Here is a 17021-nt window from a genome sequence, read left to right as displayed (position 1 = left end):
TATTGGACCCTCTAATCAAGTTGATGGAATGGTAGTGGTTGCAACATTGCCAGGAAAGAGAAAGAAACAAAAATGAAAACCTGAATAAAAAGCCAGTGTCACCTTCCTTTCCCATGATCAAGAGGTTCTGATATATTTAACTAGGGTTGTATGAGAATTTTGTTTTCATCTGCATATGAGTACAAAATGCCCTGTTCACAATCCTGATCGCAAACTCTAATGGAAGCACATTTCTCAGAAAATGTTCATAAAATCCTGAACTTGCCTTCACGTCCATACAATGTGTACTTGAAAAATGTGTAACTTCTCAAAATGCACAACTTCCTCAACACACACCCATCTTAAATCATCCATGCTCTGGTGGAAATTTTGAAATTTGGGAATTGCTCCTTTGATAGCTGTTCATTTTGCGCAATTTCCCCATTCACGCAAAACAAATGACGAGTGCAAATCGAGGAGGGATGAGCAGGAAGGAGAAGTTTGGAGAATCTTGTTGAGTGTGAACATCGCTCATTTGCCCAGCCCTGCATTTAGCACTTTATGTAAGGAAAGAGTTTATTTATGTATTTAAACTATTTACAGACTACCCTTCATTACAAAATCAGAGGGCAGTGTACAGAATTGATTAACACAATAATTAAAATATGGACAAGCCACAATAAAAACAGAAAAGCTACCTGACATATTAAAACGCAGCAAATGCCTGGTTAAACAGGTAAGTTTTTAACAGGCCCTAAAACATCACCCAGGTTGGTGTCTGTTGCACTGCAGGTGTCATGACCCCCCAACCTTTGGGCCTTCCAGTGCGCAACAGAGGCACAAACTACTTCTTTTGGGCTAGGACAGTCGGTGCTTTATTCAGGGCCCTCCTGGGCAGAGGGACACAGCCCTGCCATCATCTTCTTACTCAGAGAAAGAGCTGATTACTAGGGATGTCAGGAATCCGCAGCAGATTGGGACCACTTACCTCTGCTCCAGGAGGACTGGAGGCAGAGTGGCACTCGGCTGCTTCTTGCCAGCCAGAGCCGTTCGCCTCCTCCCTGTCCCTGCTGATCTCCATGTCTTTTCTTTTCTTTTTTAAAGGCGATTGGCAGGATGTGCCCATAGACTTAGATGCAAATAGAGTCATGAATCTTGCTTCTAAGTCTATGTGTCCATAGGCTTATATGCAAGATTCATGGGTCTATTTTGCATATAAGTCTATGGGCACATCCTGCCAATTGCTTTTTTTTTTTTTTTTAAGAGAAGACATGGCAATCGGCAGGGACAGGGAGTAGGGATGTCAGAGAATTCCACCACAGACTGAAATGGGATCGAATTCCCTTCAGTCCGTGCCATGGACTTCTTTAGAATCTGGCCTCATTGGAGTTGGTGGCAGAATTCTCTGACATCTAGGGATGGCGGAGAATTTCTCCCCGAAACTTCGGGGGGCCGAGCGCCAATGTGTTCGGCCCCCCGAACAAGTTTCGGGGAGAAATCCTCTGCCCCCCCACCCCCTGCCCCCCCCCGGGATGGGACTTACCTTTCCTGAATGTCCCTCCCGGCGGTGGGTCCGGCTGGCGGTTCGTCCGGTGTTCGAGCGGGGCGGGAGCGGCAGCCGGTCTTTCGACCGGCTGCCGCCGCCGCCATTGCAATGAAAGAAAAAAAAAAACACGTCCCCTGATAGGCTACGTGACGATTCACGTAGCCTATCACGGCTAGATTTGCAAAATCAGCCGTGATAGGCTACGTGAATCGTCACGTAGCCTATCATGGGTGACTTAAAAAAAAAAAAAAGTGTGTAAGGATAATGGCGGCCCCCATAGGGAGCCGCCATTCCCGTTCCTTATTTGGTCGCTGTAGTCTACGTAAATCTTTACGTAGATTACGGCGAAAATAAGGGCAACGCTATTTGCGTTGCCCTTATTTTCGCCGTAGTCTACGTAAACATTTACGTAGACTACAGCAACTAAATAAGGAACGCGAATGGCGGCTCCCTATGGGGGCCACCATTCGCGTACGCGCTTTTTTTTTTTTTTAAAGTCACCCGTGATAGGCTACGTGACGATTCACGTAGCCTATCACGGCTGACTTTGCAAATCTAGCCGTGATAGGCTACGTGAATCGTCACGTAGCCTATCAGGGTATTTTTTTTTTTCTTTTTACTTTCGTGTTCGCGGCCGGGCGAGGCGGGAAGCCTCCCCCCTGGCCTGAATTTCGGCCGGGCGAGGCGGGAAGCCTCCCCCTCCAGCCTGAACTTCGCGGGGGGAGCAGCGAAGTGCTCCCCCCCACCGCGAACAAGCTGCGAGAAAAGGTAAGTGACTTTCGTCCACCCCTGACATCCATGTCACTACTTGAGCCTCAAGTGACAAAGATGGCTCCAGGAGACCCCAAGCTATGAACCTGCTTCTTCAGGTAGAGTGTGCAACCCTATCCAGAACAGGTTAAGCACCCTCTGTCCAATTAAAAGAACCACCCACTAACAGCACCTCAGTCTTCTCTGGACTGAGCTTCAGTTTATTAGCCCTCATCCAATACATTGCCACAGCCACGCACCGATCTAGCACATCCACAAACTCAACTGATACAGATGAAAAGGTGAAATGGAGCTATATGCCATAGGGATGTATGAAAGACCCACCTACAGGGCACTATTTGCGTTCCCCTTTCTTGTCTTCGTCTTAATCTACGTAAATATTTATGTAGACTAAGATGGCAAAAAATAAGAAACGCAAATGGCAGCAGCCATAGCCGCCGCCATTTGTGTACGTGCTTTTTTTTTTACCCAGACGTGATAGGCTATGTAAGTCTTTACGTAGCCTATCACATCTATGGGGGGAAAAAAAGAGAAAAACATAGACTGCAAATGGCGGCGGTGGCAGCCAGTCGGAAGACCAGCCACCGCCGCTGCCGCCGCCGAAGTTGCCACTGGAGCTGCCGCCATCCAAAACATCCGCCCCAAGTAAGTCTCATCCCGGGGGGAATCCGCGAGGGGCGGGGGGGGGGGTGACAGGCCATTCCGCGGTGGATTTCAGGAGGCCAAATGCACTGGCATTTGGCCTCACCGAGATCCATCACGGAATTCTCTGACATCCCTATGTCCTTTGCAGGGAGGGCAAGGATGGGGCCATGAGATGGCCATTCTTTCAATGCCACCAAGTTCCACTATGAAAACAGCCTTACACTGATTTTTAATCCTCATGATGACCTAGCCCCTGCACCTATCCTTCCAAAACTTTTCAGCTTTATTTCCTGGGGGTACCTCTGTTATGTGTTCCATTTTAATATAACTCTGTTAAATATGCAAGAAACAAACAAACAAGCAAAAAACTGGAAGGGGGAGGGAAGGGGAAGCAAATGACCTTCCCATCAAAGAAATTGAGGACTTCCCTTCCCCATGAACTATTGCAGCTATCCTTCTGAAACATGGCAGATTTCTTAATTAGGGGCACTTCTAGGCTATCTGTCATTTTTTGAACAATGATCCATAAGGGACATAGCGGGATAAGTGTGTCCTCTTTGGGATACCCTTAAAAATGCAAGGCTGCTCTTGCATGAAAACCCCCATAACTATTCATCTGAAGCTTGGCAGGCTCAATCCTCTCAGAAGGGACAATTACCCTTGCAAGTATTATCAAATTCTGCCTAAAAATAAGAATGTTTTTAGCAGTTCCCTTTTTACAAAAATCAAAATATAAAAGTACATTGCACAAAAAACACTGCACTAATTTTTCTGACATTTGGTAGGTGTATTCCCCTCAGAAGAGGTTACTATGCCTTCAGATATCATCCAGTGCTTACAAAGATGAAAGTTATAGGATTTTTTCTTATTTTCCATGTTAGTCAATCAGAGGGATGAAACCTCAGATTTCTGAATCTCGACTTGGGTTCAGTACCCAAATTGAAGTGGACAACCTCTGAATCTGTCCCAGCAGAAGTGAGCCATTTTCCCAAGCATCATATCAGGGTCCAAATCAAATCTGGGAGTCAGTGCACACCTCTCTTATCCTACAGAGGCTTCTGGAAAAATCAGCCCAACTGCTGTGGAACTTATTCCCAATTACATCTGCATTGGATCTTGCAGCACAATCCTATATATGTTTATTTAGAAGAGTACAAAAAGGGCCACAGTTGTAAAAACCAATAAGAAATGAGCAAACAAGCACACAACTTTGAATAGGTCAGGTAATAATAGTATAATGTTATAACAATATGAACACACAATGAACGTAGTGGGTGTTAGTGACTATGTTAATTGCGCGGTTCATATTGTTATAACATTACACTATTATTACCTGAACTATGCACAGTTGTGTGTTTATTTAGAAGTACATTTTATTCTCACCCCTGGCTTAACACCTACCAAAAGTCACTCAGACAAGAAGGTATGGCAATATCCTTAACTCTGGCAAACCTCTGGGAAGAAAAAAAAAATCTGCAAGGTGGATGCCCCATTGCATGTCCTTGTCATATGGACTCAATGCACAGCTGGAATAATTAAGAGAGCACTCGGCATACGTGGAAAACTAAATGAACTGTGTACTTCAGATAATTCTTATTGATAGCTATTGGTCATGGTTACACATATCTAATAATGTATAGCATTAACAATGCATACTACCATTTTACAATGAACAGATGTTTGCCAGAAACATAATCCTCCAGGAATCTTTAAAAAAGAAAGAAAAAGATGGTACATTGGCTATCTTCCAGTCATCTAGTGAACAGACATTGTAATGATCTTTTCTCTTTGTTTTGCTGTTGCTATTTTGCAGTTTCACATTTGAATTCTTTAAGAACTCTCAGTTTAATGCCATCTGGTGACTTGTTAGTATTTTGTTTGTCAATTAGTTTTAAAATCTCATCCTTGCTGCCTCCATTTCACACAGTTCTCCTACTGTAGTACCTCCAGGTGAAGGTCTCAATCCAGCTTCAGTGTGTAGACAGATGTGAAGGCTAATTTCATTCATTCACAACTCTTTGTCTTATTTTGGTCTTCTTTTTGACTCTCTGCATTCTTAGAAGTGCAAAAAAAGCATTTGATCCTATGCTCTGAACCACCAAATCCCCATGGTTGGGGGGAGAATTGATCACTATTTCCTCTCTGTGTGTGTACAGTGTGCTCACACTGTAGTGCAGTGAAGAATTATCTTCTATATGAAGATAATAGCACTGATCTACCCTACAAAGTTGTTGTGGATTACAATCATGAATGTGAGGTTCTTTGAATGCTATAAAGTGCTAAATAACATCTAAGGGCTTCTTCACACTGAGCTTTTATCCTGCTATTGAGATTGCTCACTCGTGGAAGTTTGTGGGTCCTTTTCATGATGTTGTCAACCTCCAGGGCACAGCCAGAGGTATTTTCCTGGATATTCCATCTCAAGAAAGATATGGAAATAATGAACTATCTATTTAAGTCAGATTGTTACACTATATAAAACAACCACTAGATGGCGCTGTTTCATTTACCTCTATGGAACCTTGAAAATTAAAAACTTCCCCTCTGAGCAATCATGTGATCACCATCTGGAAGCCTGCTGTAAATGCAGAAAGGCTCCACAGTAGGAGGACTGCAAGTCTTTTCTTTAGTGTAAGGCAGCCTAATTGCTATTATTGTTATATCTGGAGAGTTCCTATAAATAATAACCACTCCTTTGATGATTCCAAATATTCCTGAATAAATAAAAACGCAGAACTCAAAGCATCTTATTGTCCTAAACACATTCCATGGGCTCAGTTCATTTAGTTTCACTTTCTTTTGTTGCTAGCCACCAAAATGTCAAACATTCTCCACCGGATTGATACACATCAATATCAATGTGCTAGCCATTTTTGCTTCAGCAAAGGAGATCGTTACCTTGTCGTGGTGCTGGAGCTGGAGCACCTCAATGACATCATGAGGTAAACAGTGAAGGGACACCCAAGGTGGGAAGGTCATGGCAGAGAGGTCAGACTAAATACAATCCCTGGGGAAGGAAATGGCAACCCACCCCAGTATTCCTGCCATGAAAACTAAATGGATCAGTACAACCAGAGATATGTCGGTATACCATCGGAAGATGGGACTCCCAGGTCAAAAGATGGTCAAAATGCTACTGGGGAGGAACAGAGGATAAGTTCAACTAGCCCCAGATGTGATGATGCAGCTAGCTCAAAGCCGAAAGGACAGCTAGCAGCCGATGGTGCTGGTGGTGAATGACAAATCCGATGTTCTAAAGATCAGCACACCATAGGAACTTGGAATGTAAGATCTATGAGCCAGGGCAAATTGGATGTGGTTACTGGGGAGATGTCAAGATTAAATATAGACATTTTGGGTGTCAGTGAACTGAAATGGACTGGAATGGGCCACTTCACATCAAATGACCACCAGATCTACTACTGTGGACAAGAGGACCACAGAAGAAATGGAGTAGCCTTCATAATTAATAATCAAGTGGCTAAAGCAGTGCTTGGATACAATCCAAAAAATGACAGAATGATCTCAATTCGAATTCAGGGTAAGCCATTTAACATCACAGTGATCCAAATATACGCCCCAACCACAGATGCTGAAGAAGCAGAAGTAGATCAGTTCTATGGGGATCTGCAGCACCTACTGGATAATACACCAAAAAAAGATGTTATTTTCATTACAGGAGACTGGAATGCTAAGGTGGGTAGTCAAACGACACCTGTAATTACAGGCAAGCATGGTCTGGGAGAACAAAATGAAGCAGGACATAGGCTGATAGAATTTTGCCAAGACAACTCACTGTGCATAACAAACGCTCTCTTCCAACAACCTAAGAGACGACTTCATACGTGGACTTCACCAGACAGTCGACACTGAAATCAGATTGACTACATCCTTTGTAGCCAAAGGTGGTGGACATCTATGCAGTTGGTAAAAACAAGACCTGGCTGGAGTTGATTGTAGTTCAGATCACGAACTTCTTATTGCACAATTTAGAATCAGACTAAAGAGAATAGGGAAGACCCACAGATCAGTTAGATATGAGCTCACTAATATTCCTCATGAATATGCAGTGGAGGTGAAGAATAGATTTAAGGGACTAGATTTAGTAGATAGGGTCCCAGAAGAACTATGGACAGAAGTTCGCAACATTGTTCAGGAGGCGGCAACAAAAAACATTGCAAAGAAAAAGAAAACCAAGAAGGCAAGATGGCTGTCTGCTGAGACAAGAAAGAAGGAAAGCAAAAGGCAACAGTGATAGGGGGAGATATGCCCAATTAAATGCAACATTCCAGAGGTTAGCCAGAAGAGATAAGGAATTATTTTTAAACAAGCAATGCGCAGAAGCGGAAGAAGATAATAGAATAGGAAGGACAAGAGACCTCTTCCAGAAAATTAGAAACATCAGAGGTAAATTCCAGGCAAAAATGGGTATGATCAAAAACAAAGATGGCAAGGACCTTACAGAAGCAGAAGAGATCAAGAAAAGGTGGCAAGAATATATGGAAGATCTATATAGGAAGGATAATAATATCGGGGATAGATAGATTTGATGGTGTGGTCAGCGAGCTAGAGCCAGACATCCTGAAGAGTGAAGCTGAATGAGCCTTAAGAAGCATTGCTAATAACAAGGCAGCAGGAGATGACGGTATCCCAGCTGAACTGTTTAAAATCTTGCAAGATGATGCTGTCAAGGTGATGCATGCCATATGCCAGCAAATTTGGAAAACACAAGAATGGCCAACAGATTGGAAAAAATCAACTTATATCCCCATACCAAAAAAGGGAAGCACCAAAGAATGGTCAAGGTATAGAACAGTGGCACTTATTTCACATGTCAGTAAGGTAATGCTCAGATCTTGCAAGGTAGACTCCAGCAATTCATGGAACGAGAATTGCCAGATGTACAAGCTGGGTTTCGAAAAGGCAGAGGAACTAGAGACCAAATTGCCAATATCTGCTGGATAATGTAGAAAGCCAGGGAGTTTCAGAAAAACATCTATTTCTGTTTTATTGACTATTCTAAAGCCTTTGACTGTGTGGATCATCACAAATGGTGGCAAGTTCTTGGTGGTATGGGGATACCAAGTCATCTTGTCTGCCTCCTGAGGAATCTGTATAACGACCAAGTAGCAATGGTAAGAACAGATCACGGAACAACAGACTGGTTTAAGATTGGGAAAGGAGTACGGCAGGGCTGTATACTCTCACCCTACCTATTCAACCTGTACACAGAACACATCGTGTGACGTGCTGGGCTTGATGAAGCCAAGGCTGGAGTTAAAATCGCTGAACAATCTCAGATATGCAGATGATACCACTTTGATGGCTGAAAGCGAGGAGGAGCTGAGGAACCTCATGGTGAAGGTGAAAGAAGAAAGTGCAAAAGCTGGGTTGCAGTTAAACCTCAAAAAAACCAAGATTATGGCAACCAGCTTGATGAATATCTGGAAAATAGAGGGAGAAAACGTGGAGGCAGTGACAGACTTTGTCTTTCTAGGCGCAAAGATTACTGCAGATTCTGACTGCAGCCAGGAAATCAGAAGACGTTTACTTCTTGGGAGGGAAGCAATGACAAATCTTGATAAAATAGTTAAGAGCAGAGACATCACACTGATAACCAAAGTCCACACAGTTAAAACAATGGTATTCCCCATAGGGATGTACGAAAGTCACTTACCTTTTTGAAGGGTGACATTCGTGGTGGGGGGAGGTGCTCCGTCCCTCCCCCCGAAATTCTCGCTGGGGGGGAGGCGCTCTGTCCTTCCCCCCTGAATCCTGACCAGCCTGCTCTGCAGGGATTCTGCAGAGCCTCCGGCTGGCTAACAGGGACGCAAATGGCGGTGGCCATAGCTGCCACCGTTTGTGTCCCTGCAGTCAGCCATGATAGGCTACGTAAATATTTGCGTAGCCTATCACAGATGATTTAAAAGGGGAAAAAACGCGCGTACGCAAATCGCGGCGCCCATGGGTGCCGCCCTTTGTGTTCCTTATTTTGGCACATCTTCGTCTACATAAACATTTACATAGACTAAGACGGCGAAAATAAGGGGAACGCAAAGAGCGTAGCATCTACGCTATTTGCGTTCCCCTTATTTTTGCCATCTTAGTCTATGTAAATGTTTACATAGACTTAAACGTGCCACAATAAGGAACGCAAATGGTGGCGCCCATGGGTGCCACCATTTGCGTACGCGCATTTTTTTTCCTTTTAAATCAGCCGTGATAGGCTATGTAAACATTTACGTAGCCTATCACGGTGTTTTTTAAAAATCTAGCTGTGATAGGCTACGTAAATCTTTAAGTAGCCTATCACATTTTTTTGTTTTTGTTTTTTTTAACTGGAAATGGCGGTGGCGGTGGCCGGTCGGAAGACTGGCTGTCGCCGCCGCCGCACCGCCACCAGAGCCGCCGCTGCCAGGAAGATCCGCCCAAGGTAAGTCCTGTCCCGGGGGGGCGGGGGGGCAGACCGTTCCGCCACCAATTTCGGGGGGCCGAATGCGCTGGCATTTGGCCTCCCCGAGATCCATGGCGGAATTCTCTGACATAGTAATTCCCCGTAGTAACCTATGGCTGCGAGAGCTGGACCATAAGGAAGGCTGAGCGAAGGAAGATTGATGCTTTTGAACTGTGGTGCTGGAGGAAAATTCTGAGAATGCCTTGGACTGCAAGAAGATCAAACCAGTCCATACTCCAGGAAATAAAGCCAGACTGCTCACTTGAGGGAAGGATATTAAAGGCAAAACTGAAGTACTTTGGCCACATAATGAGAAGACAGGATACTCCAGAGAAGATGCTGATGCTAGGGAAAGTGGAAGGCAAAAGGAAGAGGGGCTGACCAAGGGCAAGGTGGATGGATGATATTCTGGAGGTGACAGAGTCGACTTTGGGGGAGCTGGGGTGGCGATGGCTGACAGGAAGCTCTGGCGTGGGCTGGTCCATGAAGTCATGAAGAGTTGGAAGCAACTGACTGAATAAACAACAAGCCATTTTTGGTTGTATCCAATGGTGTTATTCTGCCAGCAGAAGGGGACTGCTGATGGAACAGGTTTCCCCTTCCCCCTGCAGCCACCTGTGCACCCCCCAAATCTCTTCTGGAGGGTTGGGAGATCCTCTGGAGCAAATCTGGGGTGCATTTGGGGGATGAAGTGGGGAGGAGAGGACAGGACATTTCCATTGCATGTCCCATTGTGAAAGGGTTGGATCCAACTCAATATCACAAGTGCAATATTTATTATGAATACATCACTTGCGCTTATGTTCATTATAACAATTTATTGTCCTGAATTAGAATTTGGTTGTCAAGAAGTTCATTATATTAACTAATGATCAGTATTCATTGCAAAGTATTGAGGTCATGCTTTTTAAACTCGCTGGTCTAAAGATAATCACCTAAATATGGAGATTATTATTCAAAAGAGCTGATCAGTCACATCTTTCAGAAGTGCTTACATACCACAGCACTTACGGATCAAAGTACTAAGTTCATATTTAAAGAACTAAAGTGCACAAAGTAAAATATTTGTATTTTGTCTGACAAAAGACAAATGATTTTTGAAACATTTCTTTCAGAGAAAATTGATTTTGCTACACCTGCTTCTAAAAATGAAAAAAAAAAAAAAAGACAGCTGCACTGGTTCATTACTTGAAAATGCAAAATATTAGTAAAACATGCAAAATCTGGTGGGGGGGGGGAAGAATCCAAAATCCACAGTTAAGCAATACCTTTATTAGAACCAATGAAAATGCCACAAGAGATTGTGCATGCTTTTGAGTTCTCCATCTCCAGAACCTCATGGAGGCAAGATCTGCCTTATTTTTTGAACTGTTCTATTTCTTTCACCGTCCCCTGACACTTATGCCACCTAGCTTGATGAAGAGTACCCCACATGGGTCCCATTAGATATTATCTAATGGACCCCTTGGGCTCTCGCCCATTAATATATATGATATTAAAATGGGAAATTTGGTTCTGGAAGTCAATTTATTTTTAGAGCAAATCTTTGGTGTAGTCAATACCCTATGTTCAGACCTGCCCCAATTTCCTGAAGGTATGTTAGATTTCTCAGTTCTCCAATTCCCATGTGTGAGATCAGCATTCTTCCTAAAAATAGTTTCTATATTCCACAGCTACTTGATGACTGTATTCCAGGGTACAATAATAAAAATGCTTTCAAGCTGGGGATTTAACCATTCTCTTCTTGGTAGTCTCAAACATACAAGAACACATCTGAAAACTGGAGACTGTTAGAATTTGTGGGGTGCCTTTTAAAAAACCAGTTCTAGCTTTAAGTAATTTGTAAATACCTTCCCTGTGGTTTGCTGAAAATTGGATCTCACTTCGTATGAGAACCATCTACTACTATTCAATGCTATTTTTCCCATTACATTTTTTTAAAATCTACTTCTGATGTGACCAAAGGTGCCCAATATTATCAGTTGGCTGAGAGAAATTTCCAGAATGCTGAGGGATGTCTGTCATAAGTATCCAGCAAAAAAGACACACTTTCATGGTGTATGTGCTTATCTTTTCCCTGAAGTGGAGATAAACATATTTCCAGAAACAGCACACATTACCCATCCACTATGATACCATCAACGAACATTTGCTACTGCTCATCTGTTGGAATTCTGGGGTCAGAATAAGACTGTTGCCAGAAAAAAAAGTACATCACTATGCAAAGGAAAACATCAAAAATACATCAACACATCTTTCAATAGGCAACACATTAATTTATTGGGTGTAATTTTTGTAGCTGTCCACAGGATGGGAGTGACTGAAATGTAGTGGGACTTATGTAATTTGAAACTAGATTTCCCTCTCCCTTTTGGACTTGCATTTGTTTCTCCTTCTTAAGGACAGAAGTGTGTGTGTAATGTGTGTATGTGTGTGTGTTGTTTTTGTAAAATGTAATTCCTAACTAGGGAGGAGTGAGCTGTAGAGCATTGCCCTCAGATTAACTCAGACACTGCCTGAATTTTCAGGAGGAAAAATATCAGAAAATATCAGGTAATTCTCCAAGCCAATCAGAAGGCTCCAACAAAATTATCTCCCCTTCCTGCCTATCTCCATACAAGTTAATGGATCAAAGCCCCCCTGTTTGAATTTGTGGGGGGATAACATGCTTCAGGGGCAAATCCCAAGGATGTGGAAGAGGAATCCAGCTCCTGAATCTGTGGGTGGGGAGAGTTTTCTCTCCCTTGGATTTTACCCTATACCTCTTTATTCTGGCCCCATTCAATGTAATGTAGACTATTCTATTCCCACAGGGGCCAGCCAGAACATTCTGGAAAGCTCATCCGCAGGTCATAAAAATGACTGTCCTCCCTGCTGTTTGTCCCCTCGCAACTGTATCCTGCTTCTGGACCAGGTGTTTCATTTTAGCTTTTGTGCTTTATGGCCATTGATAGACCTGGATTGTCTAATCCTCTTTTAAAGATGTCCAAGCCTGTGCCATGGTTAAGAATTTCATTAGGTTCAGTTTTTGATTAGAACATACCATTATTCAAAAATTTCTTCAGAAATGGAATGGAAAGAATTTGGGCTTTAAAAAAAGGCTGAATGTGGGGAAAAAAGTGAAAATGACAGATTAATTAATCCTTATTCATTTTATGGCATTGAATTCTATCATTTAATTAGGATTGTGTGAAGAAGTACTTTGTTTTGTGCATCCCCCCTCTCTCTCTATTTCTCATCCATTTCATTGGGTGACATGAAGTTTTACAGTTATGAGAGAGGAAGATTTTTTTTCTCTGTCCACTTTTTAAACACCATCCATAATTTTATAAAACCCAATGTCTTTTTTAAAACTAAAAAGTTCCAAATGTGCATACTCTAAATACCTTTCACTGAGTCAATTTGGTTTTAAAAAAAGACTTAACATTGTCTGGATTGTGTTCAGTGTGTGAAAGATAATGCTAGCGTGAGGTAAATTTTGAGCACCATCTAGCCAAAATTCCTTTTAAACCCAACAGTTTTTAAAAGGAGAGGTTGAAGCATATGATTAAGACTGCAATCCTATGCAGACTTACCGGGAGGTAAGTACCACTGAACTCAATGAAACTTATTTCTAAGTACACACGAATTGGTTTGCACTTGTCAGTCTGTCCCACTGAATTCAATAGGAATTTAGAAGTATGGTAGAGTATACCTCATTAGAGCAAACACACACATCCTTAACTCTCCAGCTGAAATAATCTTAACTTTGTCTGGATTGTATTCACTGTCCAGTGTATGTTAGATGATTTTTAGAGTTTACTTCATCAGAGCAAACACAGCCTCTATCTACTCTGTCAGATGAAGATTACTTTAAATTACAATGTTACTGGCCAACTGCTCCATGGGAACTTGCCTGCACAGTTGCTGTACAGTTGCTCCTCCACAAATATTCCCATCTTATTTTAAACCAATCACCCCCCTTCATAACTGCACACAGATTCAGCCCATTTGGGAATCAGCATAGCAGACAAAATTATCAGAGTGTAAGGATGGAATGAAACATTTTGCAACCAATCAGCAACAGCTAGGATTGCTGTGTCTGGAATCACTGGCAAGTAATTTTCAAGTGGAGTATTTCCATAGGCATGTTTTAATGGGGCTAGATGAATTTTGTAACTGGAACAATCACCAAAGGGAATCAAAGCCTTGTTACAACAGATGAGAGCTAACTTAACTGGAACTCCTTCTAATCTTGGTTTTACTCTCAAGATAGATAGATAGATAGATAGATAGATAGATAGGTAGATAGATAGAGATAATGTTTTAGGAAGTCACAGGACAATGCTAAGCATGTCTACTCATAAATAAGTCCCATTCAAGTTAATGTGGATACTCCAAGGTAGGTGTTTACCTTGGAGATTAATAATCTGGGGATTATGGCTTATCTGGGGGCAGGGGGGATGCCTCCCTGATGAAGAATTTTCTAACGATCTGGTTTGGAACACCAATTTGGTGCACTCAAAAACCAGTGCTCCAAACCAGGTGATTTCCTCCTACACACATAGTTCTCCTCCAGACCAAATTGTATCTGAACCAGAAAATAATTTCCTATTCACCTCCCACCTTTGAATGACAGGGTCTGTCTGTAGTCCATCCCACTTCCACATGTGTTCACTGACTCATAAATCTATTTCATCTTACTTCTCTGTGAATTTTTTTTTAAGATTATTTATGAAAATTTGCATTCAAATACATAGGGCAGTATCCAACAACATTGTCGCATTCCTACCAATTGTGTCGCACCGGCAGGAGTGACCACTTGTGCACAATGGGGAATGAATGGTTCTAAAAGTATCTCTAGAAACAACTGGAAATGCTCATTTCTGGATCAGAACAGGTCAGTGAGGCTCCTTTCTGTGAGCTCCATTCTGGAAGTGAGCATTTGCACTCATTCTGGATTTTAGAACCAGAAATTCCCTGTTGCACAAGGGGTCATTCTTGCTAGTGCATGGACATAGTAGCATACTACTCATATTTTCACTCAGAAGATGCATTCAAATCTTTTTTATCTCAACATGTGCATTTTTAAGCCAAGCGCCAACACATTTTGATATGTTTTTGAGCTCAGCATTTTGATACTTTGCCATTGCCTTCTGTGGGTGAAAACGTGGTGGACAGCCCCCCGCCCCCTCCAGAAGACTGCTTTTAACAGGCAAAAGACTACATTACTTTAAAGGTGGAAATGCAACTGCATAACTGTAAAGTCTCTGGAAGCAAGGTAGAGTGGCAAAAAGGGAAAAACCATTTTGGTTCTGCCCTATCAGGCATTCCTATCCCCCCCTCCCATTTACTCAGCTGCAGCTATGGTGGTGGGTGGGAAGAAGGGAGGGCTTTCTCCTCTGCTTCCCCCTCTCTCTTTTCCATAGTGTTTGAAATACTTCTACAGCAGTGACATCTGTGCCAGGGATATTAGGAAGTGCAGGGATATTAGGAAGTGCAGTTCATGGGACACACTATGTGCTGACACCCCAGGAAAATGACATCTCCCAGTGACACTGGTGCCATCAGTGCTTCCAAAGCAGTATTTCAAGCACCAGGGAGAAGGATGTTAAGGGAACAATCATACACATCTTTCGACAGAAATCAGCCCTACAACTCCCAGCACCCCCCAGACACCATGTCTGGCTGAGGATGCTGGGATTTGTAGGACTTATTTGTCTAAACACATATAGGATTACACCCTAAAATGAACAGTGGGCAGGGGAGAGCAAGAGAGATGGAGTGGAAGGAAAAGAGATCAAGAGCCCTGTCTCCTTGCCACTACAGCAGCACCTGAAGTTGCCAATACTAGATGAGGAGCTGGGGGCTCATTGGGGGGCTGGGGGAGGCATCGAGTACTTGTAATACTCCTCATGCATCACAGCCAATGTATGTAACTTCTGATCTTTGAGGGGAAATAACTCAAACTGCCAAGCACAATTCCAAACACACCGATGCACGCAGGTGTGCGAGAGCGCACACACACATATACACATACATATACTTATACATGCATACAGTGAAAGAGAGGTGCGTGTGTGTGTTGAGTGTGACTCACCCATCTCTAGTGCTTACTCCACTTCTGTCTCCTCTCAACTTCTACTTCATGACTCCCACCCAGCATTGGTTCCCTTTCTCCTTTGACCACCGTTTGATGGCAGCTGCCTCTTACTTCCCGGCTCCCCACTCCACCAATGGCTTCTGACTGCAAAACTTTCAAAGTTCTGAAAGCCCATTTACATCTCTGCGCATAATCTAGAATTGCAGCTGTTATAACTCCTACACCATAATTAGCTCTTATATAGAAGACAACCTACAGAAAGACACAGATTCTGTCTCTATGGGAAGCCAAGCCATTTAGCAGAAAGTCTGACCTACCAGAAAAACCAGTGACCTAGTTTTAAATGAGCAGTGCTGTTCAGGAGAGATAGAGAGCCAAGTGGGAGGTGGAGAACTTACATGACAAACTGTTCCGTTTGCATCTAATAGCGTTCCCATCTACAGTGACCAAAACATGTCAAAATAATGCACATTCCAAGTTCTTCTGGGCGATAATATCAGCTTAAATGAGTGAAGTTTATAACCACTAAAATGGATTTTGCTTCATCAATATCAAGTACTGAATATTGTTTAATTTTGCATTTTCCTTTTTTGCATCCTTGATTGATTATTTTGAACCTTTGACTCCAAAAAAGAACACCATATGCTTCACTGTAAACTGATGGACACAGTATTATCAGGTAAGTAGTAGACAGGAGTCCATACAAGGATTGGCCAAGCTGAAGAGAAGCTGGTGAGGAGAGAAGTAATGCAGATCCTCTTCACCCTTACATACTTGGATCTGCTGTTGCTGCTGTTGTTTTCAGCTTTGGGGTGACTGGGCCCAGCTCAGTTGTGCAGCTTGGTAGTTTTAGATCTTGTACTTAATGGTCTTACTATTTGGGAGTGGGGATGGGGATAGGTAGCCATATGTATTACTTCAGCTGTAAAGCACAAGACTAACATTTCTCTTCTTCCCCCAATATTATCATGCTTGATATGCTAGAGCAAACAAACAGACCAAAAAAACACCCTGTTTGCCAATACTGATTGATAAAAAACCCACACTGAGTATGTGCAGTTTTGCATTTTAAATTCATTTAAATCATAACAATAGTATGATAAAAAACCCACACTGAGTATGTGCAGTTTTGCATTTTAAATTCATTTAAATCATAACAATAGTATGACTACAGGAATACAGAGAGCGTCAGCTATTGGCCAGTATAAAAATGAAAGGAAGGAAGGAAGGAAGGAAGGAAGGAAGGAAGGAATACAACCGAGTTTTCTCCTGCTGCCTTAATGCTAAACACATTTTTCCCCTTGGAAATAAGCACCATTTTGTTGTAGAAAGGGATTTTTTAAAATTCAAAATAATACAATGAGCATCTCTAACCATTGGTGGCCGTGAAATGACAAAATGTTTTCAAAATTAATAAGAAGGGATGCTACGGTAAGCAGCATCAACCCTGGTGGGGACCAGGCATGTTTGCCACTGCCCCCACCAACTGCCTCTCTCTCTGGATGGTCATTTGGGCTGTAGGTCCCTGGACTTTGGCCCTGTGG

The sequence above is a fragment of the Heloderma suspectum genome, chromosome 3 (assembly GCF_057233095.1).
Source record: "Heloderma suspectum isolate Gila_16-S chromosome 3, 16-S_ref, whole genome shotgun sequence".
Lineage (NCBI taxonomy): Eukaryota > Metazoa > Chordata > Lepidosauria > Squamata > Helodermatidae > Heloderma > Heloderma suspectum.
Note: the sequence above shows the minus strand (reverse complement) of the source record.